The sequence below is a fragment of the Myotis lucifugus genome, unplaced genomic scaffold (assembly GCF_000147115.1).
Source record: "Myotis lucifugus unplaced genomic scaffold, Myoluc2.0 scaffold_200, whole genome shotgun sequence".
Taxonomy (NCBI): Eukaryota; Metazoa; Chordata; class Mammalia; order Chiroptera; family Vespertilionidae; genus Myotis; species Myotis lucifugus.
Genome location: NW_005871248.1, coordinates 1,491,406 through 1,504,710, shown reverse-complemented (window position 1 = coordinate 1,504,710; position 13,305 = coordinate 1,491,406). Strand labels below are relative to the sequence as shown.

General features: G+C 38.4%; 1 long non-coding RNA gene across 1 annotated transcript in view; it reads left to right on the top strand.

The window, feature by feature from the left end:
- LOC102421404 overlaps positions 1-10,552 on the top strand; it is a 35,770-nt gene extending 25,218 nt beyond the window's left edge. The window contains exon 3 of the long non-coding RNA XR_002831335.1: positions 10,477-10,552. This is a non-coding gene — a long non-coding RNA (uncharacterized LOC102421404). The remainder of the gene's footprint in view (positions 1-10,476) is intronic.
- The last annotated feature ends 2,753 nt before the right edge of the window (positions 10,553-13,305 follow it).

Sequence of the window (13,305 nt, the reverse complement as noted above, 5' to 3'; positions counted from 1 at the left end):
TAGGTTTAGCTAACATACAGTTTCTCATATAGAAACAATAAAAAGAAAAGAAAGAAGGTAAGAAAAAAAAGGACAAACATTTTTCCTTGTGATGAGAAGTCTTAGGATTTACTCTCAACAATTTTCCTATGTATCCTGCATCAGTGTTAGCTATAGCCATCATATTGTACATTACATATGTGCTTACTGATCTTATTACTGGAAGGTTGTCCCTTTTAATTACTTTCCTCCAATTCTCTCTCTCCCCACCCTTTGCCTCTGGTAACCACAAGTCTGATTTCTTTTTATATGAGTTTTTTTGGTTAAATTCCACATATAGGTCTTTCTCTGACTCATTTCACTTAGCAAAATGCCTTTAAGGTTCATTCATGCTGCTGCAAATGGTAGAATTTCCTTGTTTAAATTTTTTTCCAATTACAATTGACATTCAATATTGTATTAAGTTTTATACCAGTTTAATAACATTAACAATGAGCCACATCAGCTGGGCTGAAATAATATCTTCTAAGAGCTGAGGTAAATTAATTGTTACTTAAAAGTCAATAACTACCCAAAATATCACTCAAGAGAAAAGCTCACAGATATTTCCAGAAAGAGCACTAAGCTTTGTACTTCATTCAGAAACAAACTGAAGTGCAGATAGAGGAAAGAAGGGTGCAGAAGTTAGGTTATCAAACTTTTGTGGTCACACAGCCAAAGAAGAATGGGTTTAAGAGGAAGGCCCCTCTTGTTCAGAAACAGTATGAGAATGAAAAAGAAATTCTAACAATTTATATTCATTCTTTGAGCTAACTTGTGAGAGAGTTCTTGTGTCTATGAGTTCTAGAATGGTATAAGAAAAACTCATTCAGATATTATCCTTTAAGGAGAACATGGAGCACTAAAGGTAAATTGTGAAAGTTTATAGTACTTGAAACTCCATTTGTGCAGAATGAATTTTTAGTCAATGAGCATGATTACATAAACTTTGAGAAATATTAAATAATTGATGGTGGTATAGCCATGTTAAGAAACCAAAGGTGGAGAGAGAAGCCAAATTGAATCAACAAAACGACTTTTAGCAAATACCAAAACATACATTATCTCTGTATTTGGGGATAAATTCGAGGCAATAAAACACATATGATGTTGTATTTTTAAAAAACATCACCTGATTTGTTTTTTTTTTAAACCAGGCTTACAAGCTACAATGTAATCTTTTAAAATTATAGGCAATTACAAGAAAGTACATTAAACCTCAGTTAATCACAGTTGTTTCAAAAATATGTCCCTTCTCTTAACAAAGCAGTAACCCAGCCAAAACTTGGATAAACTGGCATTTCCCTAGATCACATGTTTCATTCCTAAACACAATGGCCCATGTGTTTCTTTCAGGTGTCCATACTTTCTCTGAAAAATAGATCTCCCCTTCCAAAGCTTGAGCATTATCTGCTCTTTGTTTGAAAATAAATGCGCTGTTCATGTGTGGACTAGTAGTGCAGGTGTTTTTCCTCTCTTTTCCCAGCCAGGCTGATTCTTAAGCCTTTCATGAAATCAGTTCAGTTTAGTTAAATCTCTGACATCCACTTCTCATTGCCATTTCCCTTTATGGCTATAATATAAGCCCCAATCCAACCAGATCATCTTTCATTCCATTATGTTTATATCAGGATTTGCCGACACTACTTTCTCAGTTCTCGAAGGCTAACTTCAGGGCAAGGCCAAAGTTCTGATGAAGCTTTAGCAACCCAGGCTGCTTTAATTTTCCCTGAACTTCTAAGTGCTCTCTTATGGTACGTGGACTTGCTCCTGTCACTGGAAAGCATTATCTGAAAGCTTTGCATGAAATTAAACTCCCTGAGGTGTAACCAAACTGAGTAAAGTCATAGAAGCGTGTATTGAAACAACTCTTTTCCGGGGCATGTGAAACACTGACATTCTTAACACAGTGAGGATTGGTATTGAATGTCAGGTAACTGATTCTGTCTTCTGAAGTATAGTGTTTCAATCCCTCATTTTATTTTCAAACAGTCACTTTCATGTTATTCCCTAGAGAATGAGGACAGTATGAATCTCAGATCACTGGCAAGCTATAGCTGAGATGGGAAAAAGGGGGATGGAATTGCTTCAAGACTTCATCTCTTTAATGCAAAATGTACTTGAGATTACTTATTAAAGGTTCTGCTTTCTAGCTATGTAATTTGAAGTTTCAAGCAATTATTTCCATTCATTTCTCTAGATTTTTTTGCATAGTTCCCATTTCCTGTCATTTACTATTACAGAAGTGTACTTCAGCAAAATATAGTGCATATTTTAGGATTTCATTATTCCTATTGCTTTCATGGCTAAGAGTTTTTAAAAATGTCATCTTCTGTTTTAAAAGTAGAAAGTTTATATGAAAATAGTGAATTATCAGTAAAGAATGAAGCTTCTTTACTTTTTCTAATTGTGGTGTTTTGCTTAGCATAGTGTGCTAAATGCTTTGTGGATTAAAAAGAAAAATGTAATATACTTGCTGCATGTATTATTGCTTCTTTGTCCAATTTACCAAGGGTAACTAACCTGAATTTTGAAACAGGTTATTCTGTTCTGGGTGTCTGTAGAGTTCCTGCACAGTGTTGCAGCTTCATTTAAAGAACAAGTACACATTTCTTCAGTTGTTTTAAAAAGCTTACTTTAATCCAGCACCACATGGTTCATTCTATCCTGCAACTTTCATCTCTGATAGTGAGAAACCTGGCTCATCTGCCATCTGTTCACTTAATTGTTCAACCTTAGTGTACATATAAAGCAATTACTATCAACATTTTAAATGCAATTCTGTGTCTAAGAATTTATCTCACTGTACATTCACACTGGTATGCAAAGATATATGGACAAGAATTGTTTATTGAAGCCCTAGACACATCCCTTTTCCTTTCCATTCCTTTTCTTGTAAACCATATTATCTTTGATTTAAAAAACCTTTTTGTAGAAATTTTTTTATTTTTAAAAAATTTATATTGAGAGAGAGAGAGAGAGAGAGAGAGAGAGAGAGAGAGCTACTTACCAGGGATCAAATCCACAACCTTGGCATATCGGGATGACGCTCAAACCAACTGAGCTACCAGGTCAGGGCTAGAAATTTTCAATTATACACAGTAGTAGAAGAGAAGTATTCTGATCCCTTGTGACCATATTGTAACTTAACAACTTAACAATTTTTAGTATTTTGTCTATCTTGTTTCATTTATTTCCCTTATTCTTTTAAACACATTTTAATGCAAATACCAGATAGCGTATAGTTTTACCTATAAATAAGCATCTCCAACAGATGGCCTACACTAAAAACAAAATTACAATGCCATGATCTTACCTTAGAAAATTCATAACAATTCCTATATACGATAACCAATCTATGGTCAAAATTTATCAATTCTGTGAAAATACCTTTTTATAGTTATTTTGTTTGAATCAGAATCTGTGGCAGACAAAATAATGCCCCTATGCCCTCCCCCAACCCCCCATCAAATGCCCATATTCTAATCCCTGGGACCTATAAGTAGATTACATGGCAACAGGGACTTTGCAGATATGATTTACTTAAGGATCTTGAGGTAGGAACATTATCCCATTGCCATCAATAAGACGAGTTCTATAATACGACTTCTCCTACTCTCAGGTTTGGCCTATAGAGAATAGTCAACACTGAGCTTCTTAATGATTCTGGTGCTCTTCTCACTAGTTCATTCTTTATCACTTTGGGGAAAAAGTCCTTTTAGGTTCTCACAGGGAACATATTTTATAGGTCTGAGTGTCTGGTGTTATACAGTATATCCACTCTGCCCTGACTATTTCTCTGAGTCTTTTGATCACTTTTTGCAACATTTTTCAAGGCAGTTTTGGTATTTCCACTTGACATAGTGTAGGCTACTGAATTTTCTACCTTTCAACATGGTTCTGGCCAAAGTGCTAAATCCTGTAGACCGGGAGAGTGCTCCCATTCTGAAAAACTGTCCGTTGTCCAAGGTGGATGTTCTATTTCTATTGATCCATTATGCTTAGGATCCAATCCTATGCATTCGTTTCTAGCTCCTGCCACTACATATTGGCTAGATCCTCCAGTTCCTTCAGCACATAGTCCCCTTTCTCCTTTACCTGCTCTAGCACTTCTTCTGGGTTCTACTGAGGCTTAACCCTAGTTATTGGTGATGTGAGTCAGAAGGAGAAGTGGGGTTCAATCTTGGGGGGAGGCAGGGCAGGGTGGAGAGGGGATGCTTTATCTCCAAGCAAAGGTGGTGAGTGGAAGGCTAGCATTTAACTGAGAGGGGTAGACCATTCTGTAGGCCCCGGGGTATCAGAGGGATGGATGATCAGAGGTTTTATGATTTTTGAGTAAATTAACTCAGATAACCCCAGACCCAAACAGGGCTCTGACTATGACATCCTTTCCCACCAGAGCCCTGACTTAGACTTTGCAGAAATGACAATTCACCTTTCTCTGGAACTCTGCTGCTCCTACTTGAACCCTGAGAATGGTCCTCAGGTTTTTCTGTCCCCTGGCTACAGGAGATAGCCTCTTCATTTGCTACCAAGGAGGATCACTGAGTTTTGAGTTTTGCATTTCTCTCTAAAGTAATAATTATCCCTAGCTTTGATTGTCTTATTTTTCCAGCCCATCAATGGCACTCAGCAACAGTGATTTAATTCTTTTGTGCTTATAATTAATGCTTCCATAAAAACCTGAGGTATCACAACTGTCAATACATTCCCGTCCATCAGTGTCTTATCTCTGTTTACCACTTGTAAAACTTTAAACAATTGCACTGCTACAGCATGTCGAGCACTATCAAATGCTTCACCTACTAGCATGATCTGGTCCTCACTGTCAGCCAGCTGGCTAATGAGCCAGCTCTAAAATCTCATTTTAGGGTCTGCTTTTTTGGACCACTCTTGCACCAATCAATTAGGTTCCCTGGGAAACAGATTCTGGGCAGAGATTTATGTGTAGGAAGTTATTGGTGAGTAGTTTTGGGATCAAACCTTTGAAGGATGAAGCATTGGGCATTGGAAAGAGTTGAACTGCTATGGAGATGAACCAAAGGTCTCAGCTAATACCATGGAGAGCTCTGGGGCTAGATGGGGTTTCAGAGTTGTTCTTTGAACTGTATGCCCCTGAATAGAACAGTCACCGGATGTGGATTGGGAGGTAGCTCTCCTCAGCAAAAGGCAATTTGTAGAGAGGATCTCAGCTGAGAGCCATCGGCTGCCAAACTCATAGGAATAGGATCTCCCATAGCCTGTGTCATAAAGAAGGCATCTGGGTAACCCACTACATAATTCACTGTAGTATTTCTGTGAGTATATTTTGGAATAAATTCCTAAAAGTGGTACTGCTGGAAAATCTATATATAATTTTGCTAGATATTGCCAGATTCTTCTTCATAGATGTTGTATTATTTTGCATTCCTACCAGCAATGTCTAAGAATGCCTATTTCCCCAAAGCTACAGACAGACATGAAAAATCTTTTTCACTGGGAAGTTTTTCTTTGAGAACAAAATAAGAAACAGGAGATGCCCTTTGTAGCTCAGCAACAGATAAATAGCATCTAAACAATAACCAAAAGTCAGAGACTGTCTTCCCTGACTAACCTACAATTGTTGCTGGAAATAGAAATATCTTAAGTTTGAGGAGAAACTTTCTACAGGATTGAGACTATGAAATTAGAACTAATTTCTGGTCAGAAATCTATTTCCGGAAGGAGTAAATATCTAACACCTGACATATGAGTGACTCAGATTGTTACTATTCCCATTTTTGGCACCCATTGTACAAATATTGGGAGAGGCTATATGTACCAGTTAAAAGTCTTTTCCCAACATAGTGAAGAAACAGTCTATGGTTTGTACTGCAGGCTCTGTCACTCTCTTTACTCTGACCAGTACTAGTGGGACATGGCATAGTGTACAATTGGGCCCATTCAAATATTTCCCCCCACTTTATTCATAATACACAGACCTTGCCATGGCAAGTCAAGCAAGCTCACTACCCAAAGCAGCTGTAGGCTAAAAGAATGTCTGGGCTTGCAGAGACAGATATTTTGGAGGCTTGCTGTGTGTGGGTAGAGTTGTGAGGCCTCTTGTATTGGTGCTCAGTTACATCATCATTAGAATTAAATGCTGAGAGATTTGCCATTCAGTGCTTTCTTATACCAAACTTTTCTCTGTGTCTCCCTAGACTGGACTCCACTACAGGACATTTATAACATTCAAACTTAGTATCCATTCTCTCATTGGGGAAACCACCAAACACATGTTTTGAAAAAAATAAGAAGTGAGTGAATGATATACCATTCCTTCCTCATAAGTCACTAAAGTGGACCCTTTGTGAGCACAGAGATTGAGAGGAAATGGGATTAGGGCCTTCCCTAATAGAGGATTTCCTGTTATTTACTAGGCTTCAAAAAGTCTTGCTGTAGGTAGCTACCATAGCAGAAATTTCTATCTACTTGATAGAATTTAAAAACTGAGCAAAAGCACTAATGAAAAATTTCCAAAATGGAAGAGTTTAAAGATAAAATACACTTAACAATTTTCACTCAGTTTCTTTCCTCTTTTAAAGGGCCTGAAAAGTTACAAATATTGAATTCTATAGGGTAAAGATATCTATCCTAGAACAATGTTGTTGGTGTGCATTTCAACAATTCTGATATGTATAACTCAATGATTTGAACATTCAGTTCTTCAAAAGAAGTATGTCTATAACTGTCTAAGTTATTTATCATAATCAACAACCATGGCTTTTTCTTCCTTTTTCCCTTTTTCTTTCTTTTAATACATTTTTGTTGATTTCAGAGAGGAAGGGAGAGGAAGAGAGAGATAGAAACATCAATGATGAGAGAATCGTTGATCGGCTGCCTCCTGCACATGCTCCACTGGGGACTGAGCCCGCAATCCGGGCATGTGTCCTGACCAGGAATTGAACCATGACCTCCTGGTTCATAGGTTGACGCTCAACCACTGAACCACGCCGGCTGGGCACCATAGCTTTTTCTATAGTGATTTACTTCCATGTGAGATATTGTATTGTGTGAAACATACATGTAGTTTTCAGGATGAAAAATACTAAATTTCATAGAAAGGGTATTTACACCATTGTGTACTCCTTCAGTTTAGTGGGAGACTCCTGCCTCTGGACAAGATAAAAAACAGAGACTGTATTTACTCTCCTACGGAAACAAAACAACAACAAAATATGTGAAAGAATAATTTTCAGACAATGGTCATCAGGTAGTGAAGCATAGTAATCCCTAAGAGAAAGGAAACAAATAAGGAAAACCCCGAGAAGAGAGGAGGGCCCTGTGAAGATGGAGGCAGAGATTGAGGTGATGCACTTACAAGCCAAGAAATGCCAAAGATTGCAGGGAACTTCCAGAAGCTGGGAGAGAGGCACAGGGCCGTTTCTTCCCCAGAGTGCCCAGAGAGAACCAATGATGCTAATAATACCTTGATTTTGGATTTTTGGCCTCCTGAACTGTGAGAGAATAAATTTTTGTTGTTTTAAGCAACAACTTTGGTAGTTTGTTCAGGCAGCCCTAGGAAACGAATACAGGTATCTAAGAAATAATCAATAGTGCATTAGTGAATTGTGGGAAACTTCAAGCAGCCTTTTTTTTTTTTTTAAATCTTTATTGTTCAGATTATTACATTTGTTCCTCTTTTTTCCCCCCATAACTCCCCTCCTTCCAGCTCCCACCCTACCCTCCACCCTCATTCCCCACCCACTGAGTTCATCCATAGGTGCATGATTTTTGTCCAGTCACTTCCCGCATCTCCCACACCCCTTTTCCCCCAAGAATAGTCAGTCCATTCCCTTTCTATGTTCCTGATTCATTATAGTCACCAGTTCATTCTGTACATCAGGTTATTTATTCACTTGATTCTTAGATTCATTTGTTGATAGATGCATATTTGTTGTTCATAATTTGTATCTTTACCTTTTTCTTCTTCTTCCTCTTCTTAAAGGATACCTTTCAGCATTTCATATAATACTGGTTTGGCGGTGATGAACTCCTTTAGTTTTTCCTTATCTGTGAAGCTCTTTATCTGACCTTCAATTCTGAATGGTAGCTTTGCTGGATAAAGTAATCTTGGTTGTAGGTTCTTGGTATTCAGCACTTTGAATATTTCTTGCCATTCCCTTCTGGCCTGCAAAGTTTCTGTTGAGAAATCAGCTGACAGTCGTATGGGTATTCCCTTGTAGGTAATTGAGCCTCTTTCTCTTGCTGCTTTTAAGATTTTCTCTTTGTCTTTTGCTCTTGGCATTTTAATGATGATGTGTCTTGGTGTGGTCCTCTTTGGATTCCTTTTGTTTGGGGTTCTCTGCGCTTCTTGGACCTGTAAGTCCATTTCTTTCTCCAGGTGGGGGAAGTTTTCTGCCATTATTTCTTGAAATAGGTTTTCAATATCTTGCTGTCTCTCATCTTCTGGCACTCCAATGACTCTGATATTAGTCCGCTTAAAGCTGTCCCAGAGGCTCCTTACACTATCTTCACACTTTCGGATTCTTTTTTCATTTTGCTTTTCCAATTGGGTGTTTTTTGTCGAATCTTTGGTTTGATTCTTGTGCTTCTCTGGTCTGCTATTGGGTATAATATTCTTTATTTCAGTCCGTGTATGCTTACTTTCTAATTTCTTTATCGTAGCATCGAGGGTCTCATTAGTTTTCGTGAGGCTCTGCACAAATTTATGGCAAGCCCTCAAAATTGCGATTCTTAGCTCCATATCCTCCATTTCTGTCATGTTTTTTTGTCTCCGCATCTTTTATGCTTTCTTGGTGCACCCCCTTGTGGTCTCTGTGTGCAGTCTTGTTCTAGCCAAGCCTTAATTGTTGTAGTTAACACTAGAGGGATTTGACCACCAGGCCGACTGGCTGTGGAAATCAGCTGTGGGAAAACTTCAGTCCTCTGGGGAGGCGCTAGTCCAGCCCTTGCCTGAGGCGATCGGCAAATGGCTGTGCGCAGGGTTTGGGCGGGGCGGGCTCAACAGGGCGGGGGGAGGGAGCAGCTATGGCCGCTCTCAGTCCGTCCCCAGGGGCTCTGCCTCTCTGTCCCAGCAATCGCTGCAAACCTCGGAGGGGCCGTAGCCAGACAGTCCCGCTTCTCCCGTTTGAGTCTGGGTCCCTAGAGACTCGCCCGGATCTGTAGCCCAGAGTCTGAGACTCGCTCCTGATTGAAAACAACAATCGCGCCCTCAGCCGCCAGCCCGCTTTGCGCGCGCACCCTCACCACCGCACCGCCGTACCTTTAAATTTTCCACACTGCGCCTCCGCTGAGCGTCGGAATGCTGTTGTTTTTGCTTCTAGTTGAAGAGACTCTCCTCAGCCAGCCTTCCCGTGGTTCTGGTTGATGTCCGCTCCGACTTTTAGTTGTATTTTTGAAGTGGTTGTCCACGGCGGCAGGCTCCGGTGTTTACCTATGCCGCCATCTTCCTGAAATCCCAAGCAGCCTTATATGTACTTGGAATTGCCAAAGGAGGGGAGAAAGACGGAGAAATAAAAACATTATTTGAAGAAATAACAACTGACAGATATCCAAGAAGCTCAACAAAGTCTAAGCATAAGACTTATGAAGAACCCTAGCTTGTTTGGCTCAATGGATAGAGCGTTGGCCTGCAGACGAAAGCGTCCTGAGTTTGATTCCAGTCAAGGGCACATACCTTGGTTGCAGGCTCCTCCCTGGTCTGGGCTCATGCAGGAGGCAACCAATCTATGTGTTTCTCTCACATTGATGTTTCTCACTGTCTTTCCCTCTCTCTTCCACTCTTTCTAAAAGTCAATATAAAAATATCCTCGGGTTCAGATTAACAACCACAACAAAAAGACTTATGAAGAATAAACACCAAAGTAAAACAGTAATAAAAAGACAATAGTAAAAACAGTGATAAGGGGAAAAGATTAAACCAGTGACAAAGGAAAAATATTAAAAGTATCCAGTAAAAAAAGATACATTGCCGAAACCGGTTTGGCTCAGTGGATGGAGCGTCAGCCTGCGGACTGAGAGGTCCCGGGTTCGATTCCGGTCAAGGGCACGTACCTGGGTTGCGGGCACATCCCCAGTGGGAGATGTGCAGGAGGCAGCTGATCGATGTTTCTCTCTCATCGATGTTTCTGACTCTCTATCTCTCTCCCTTCCTCTCTGTAAAAAAATCAATAAAACATATAAAAAAAAGATACATTATGTCCAGAAAAATAAAGGTATTCTTTTATTGATATAAAAAATGCCAATGACATTTTATATCCTTGTGACAATGATACAAGACTTCTTGTTGGAATGCTAGCAGACTTCTTGTTGGAAACATTGCATGCCAGAACATAGTGGAGCAGCATTTGCAGTGCTGAAAATAAAAATCTGTCAACTTATAATGCTAGGCCAAATAAACATATTTTTCAGAAATAAAGCAAAATACATTTCAGACACACAAAAGCTGAAATAACTTATCACTCACCTACATTACAGGAAATGTTAAAGAGGAAAGTGATAACATGGAAATCTGGATCTATGCAAAGGAATGGAAGAACACTACTAAAGGTAAATATGTGAGTAAATACATGACATTTTTTCTTATTTTAAAAATCTCTTTAAAAGATAACCTACTGTTTAAAGCAACCATTATAACAACATATTGTGAGATTTATAACATATGCAGGAATAAGATGTATGAAAACAATAGCACAAAGACCAAAAAGGGAGAAACTGCAGTATACCGTTGTAACAGTCTTCTGCAGTATGTAGTCCCCCTTAAACCATTGAGTATATATTCCAAGACCCTTAGTGGGTGCCTGAAACCATGGATAGTTCCAAACACTATACATATTTTATGTTTTTTCCTATACATACCTACCTATGATAAAGTTTAATACATAAATTAGGCACAGTAAGAGACTAACAACAATAACTAATAATAAAACAATATACTTAATAAGTGTTATGTGAATCTGGTCTCTCTTTCTCTCTCTGATAACCAATCTGATAACTGAGACAGCTATAAAGTGACTAACGGATGGGTAGCTGCTGTTGGGACTCAGCATCTCAGTGATGTAGAGCAAAGGAGAAGAAAGGGATCAAGTGCTTTTGCTTATCTTACAAATCAGGAATATACATGGGGGAAACTGGCAGGAAATCGAATTTGGCTATAGCTTTAAGCACAGAAGCTATTTTTACAGCATTTCTTGCTGATATTTTCATTTTTTTTTGGCAGACTGACTTTTGTATCTATTCCTTATATTGATTTTAAGCTAGGAGACAGGAGTCTTATCAGCCACCCAAAACCTTCAACAAGTAATTTGATCATGTTTGGGGCATGCCGCTTGGAGTCTTGCTAATTCTAACAGCAAGGGATCATTGTGGCCACAGAGAGAACTGTGAATCTTCAAAATGTGGAGAAATAGTATGAGACTGTAAAATGGAATGACATCTGTGCTTCTAGTTCCTCCTTCAGCATCTCTACTGTGACTGACATTGTCAAATCTGCGTCTGCTGCTGATCTCGATGTCCAAATGTAAGGCTCACATTGAGAGCTATTACTATCAATTTGACAGGATCAACTTCTTTCATATGAATGAATGTTTTAAAATGTAAAAAATAAATAAATAAAGTAGGCTTCTTGTAGACCATTTACATTTCATACGACTATTAATGTAGTTGGGTTTAACTTTACCATCTTGTTTTATTTCTAGTTAGCCAACCTGCTCTTTGTACCCTTTATCTTCTTTTTCTGCCTTTTCTAATTTTGGGATTGATATTTATAATTCATTTTATCTCCATTATGTCATATTAGTTATAATTCTTTGTTCCAGTTTGAATGTGTACATGGTTGTTTGAGGATTTACTTATCGTGGCCTCCAATCAAGTAATATATGACTTCATTTACATAGTCCCACCTTATCTGCAGTTACACATCCCAGTTTCAGTTACCCACGGTCAACCCGAGTCTGAATATATTAAATGGGAATTCCAGAAATAAACAATTCATAAGTTTTAAATTGCAAGCCATTCTGAATTGTGTGATGAAATCTGTGCTCTCCTGCTCTGTCCTGCTCAGTACATCAATCCTCCCTTTGTCCAGCTTATCCACGACTTAAAAAATGAGGCAGAGGGAATATTTTTCAATTTATTTTTATAAGGGCAGCATTATTCAGATGATAAAACCACACAGAAACATTACAAGGAAACTACAGACCAGTATTCTTCATAGGCATAAATTAAAAAATTCTTAAAATTCTAGCAAATTAAAAGTATAATAAGTAATGACCAATTATCCCAGGAGTGCAAAGTTGGTTTAAAATGTGAAGATTAGTGGATTTTATTTTCCTTTCTAATTCATATATAGCACACACCAAATTTCCTAGTTATTTCTCCTGCAATTGCTGTGACTTTCTAAATATATGAGTAAATCTAAAAACTGTATTTGTCAGGGTGGAATATAAGTCATTTTTAAAGACATTCTGACTTTAGTCAAGCAAATATTTTGGCTTTGCATGTTTTTGTTTATTTGTTTTCTTCTAAACAACGCACAGCAGGATCCAACTGTACTTTTACATATTACAATTTTAAAATTTCTACTGTAATAGTTTTCTGTTGTTTTGTAAAAATTACCTCCAAATTATTGGCTTAAAATAGCACACGTATATTATCTCACAGTTCTGTGGTCAGGAGTCTGGGCATGGCTTAGGTGAGTTATCTGCTTAGGGTCTTACCAAGCTGTAATCAAGGTGTTGGCCGGGCTGCATTCTTTTTCCTTTCTTTCTTCTTCTTCTTCTTTTTTTAATGGGATTGTTTTCTTAGTTTGCCATTCTGAGAGTTCATCATTTGTGTATAAATAGGCAACTGAGCCCTGGCCAGTGTTAGAGCATCGGCCTGCACACTTGAAGGTCTAGGGTTTGATTCCTGGTCAAGGGCACATACCTCAGTTCCAGTTTGGATCCCTGGCCCCTGTCAGTCACGTGCAGGAGCCAACCATTCAATGTGTCTCTCTCACGTCGATGTTTCTCTCCCTGTCTCTCCCTGTTCCTTCCACTCTCTCTAAAAATCAATGGAAAAATATCCTTGGGTGAGGATTAACAACAACAACAACAAAAAAACAACAACAAAAAAAAATGTGAGCAATGGGAAGAGGACCATGTTGAGTCAATTCACAGTCTGCCTGCACATAGGCTTAAAGAAGTTCAGGCAGCAACAGACTCTTAAAAAAAAATTGAAGCGGTAATAAAATAAAAATAATTATAAATAAAGTAAATAGAGAGATGTAGTAATTTGGACCTTACAGTTACTTGATTGGGTTCAGTT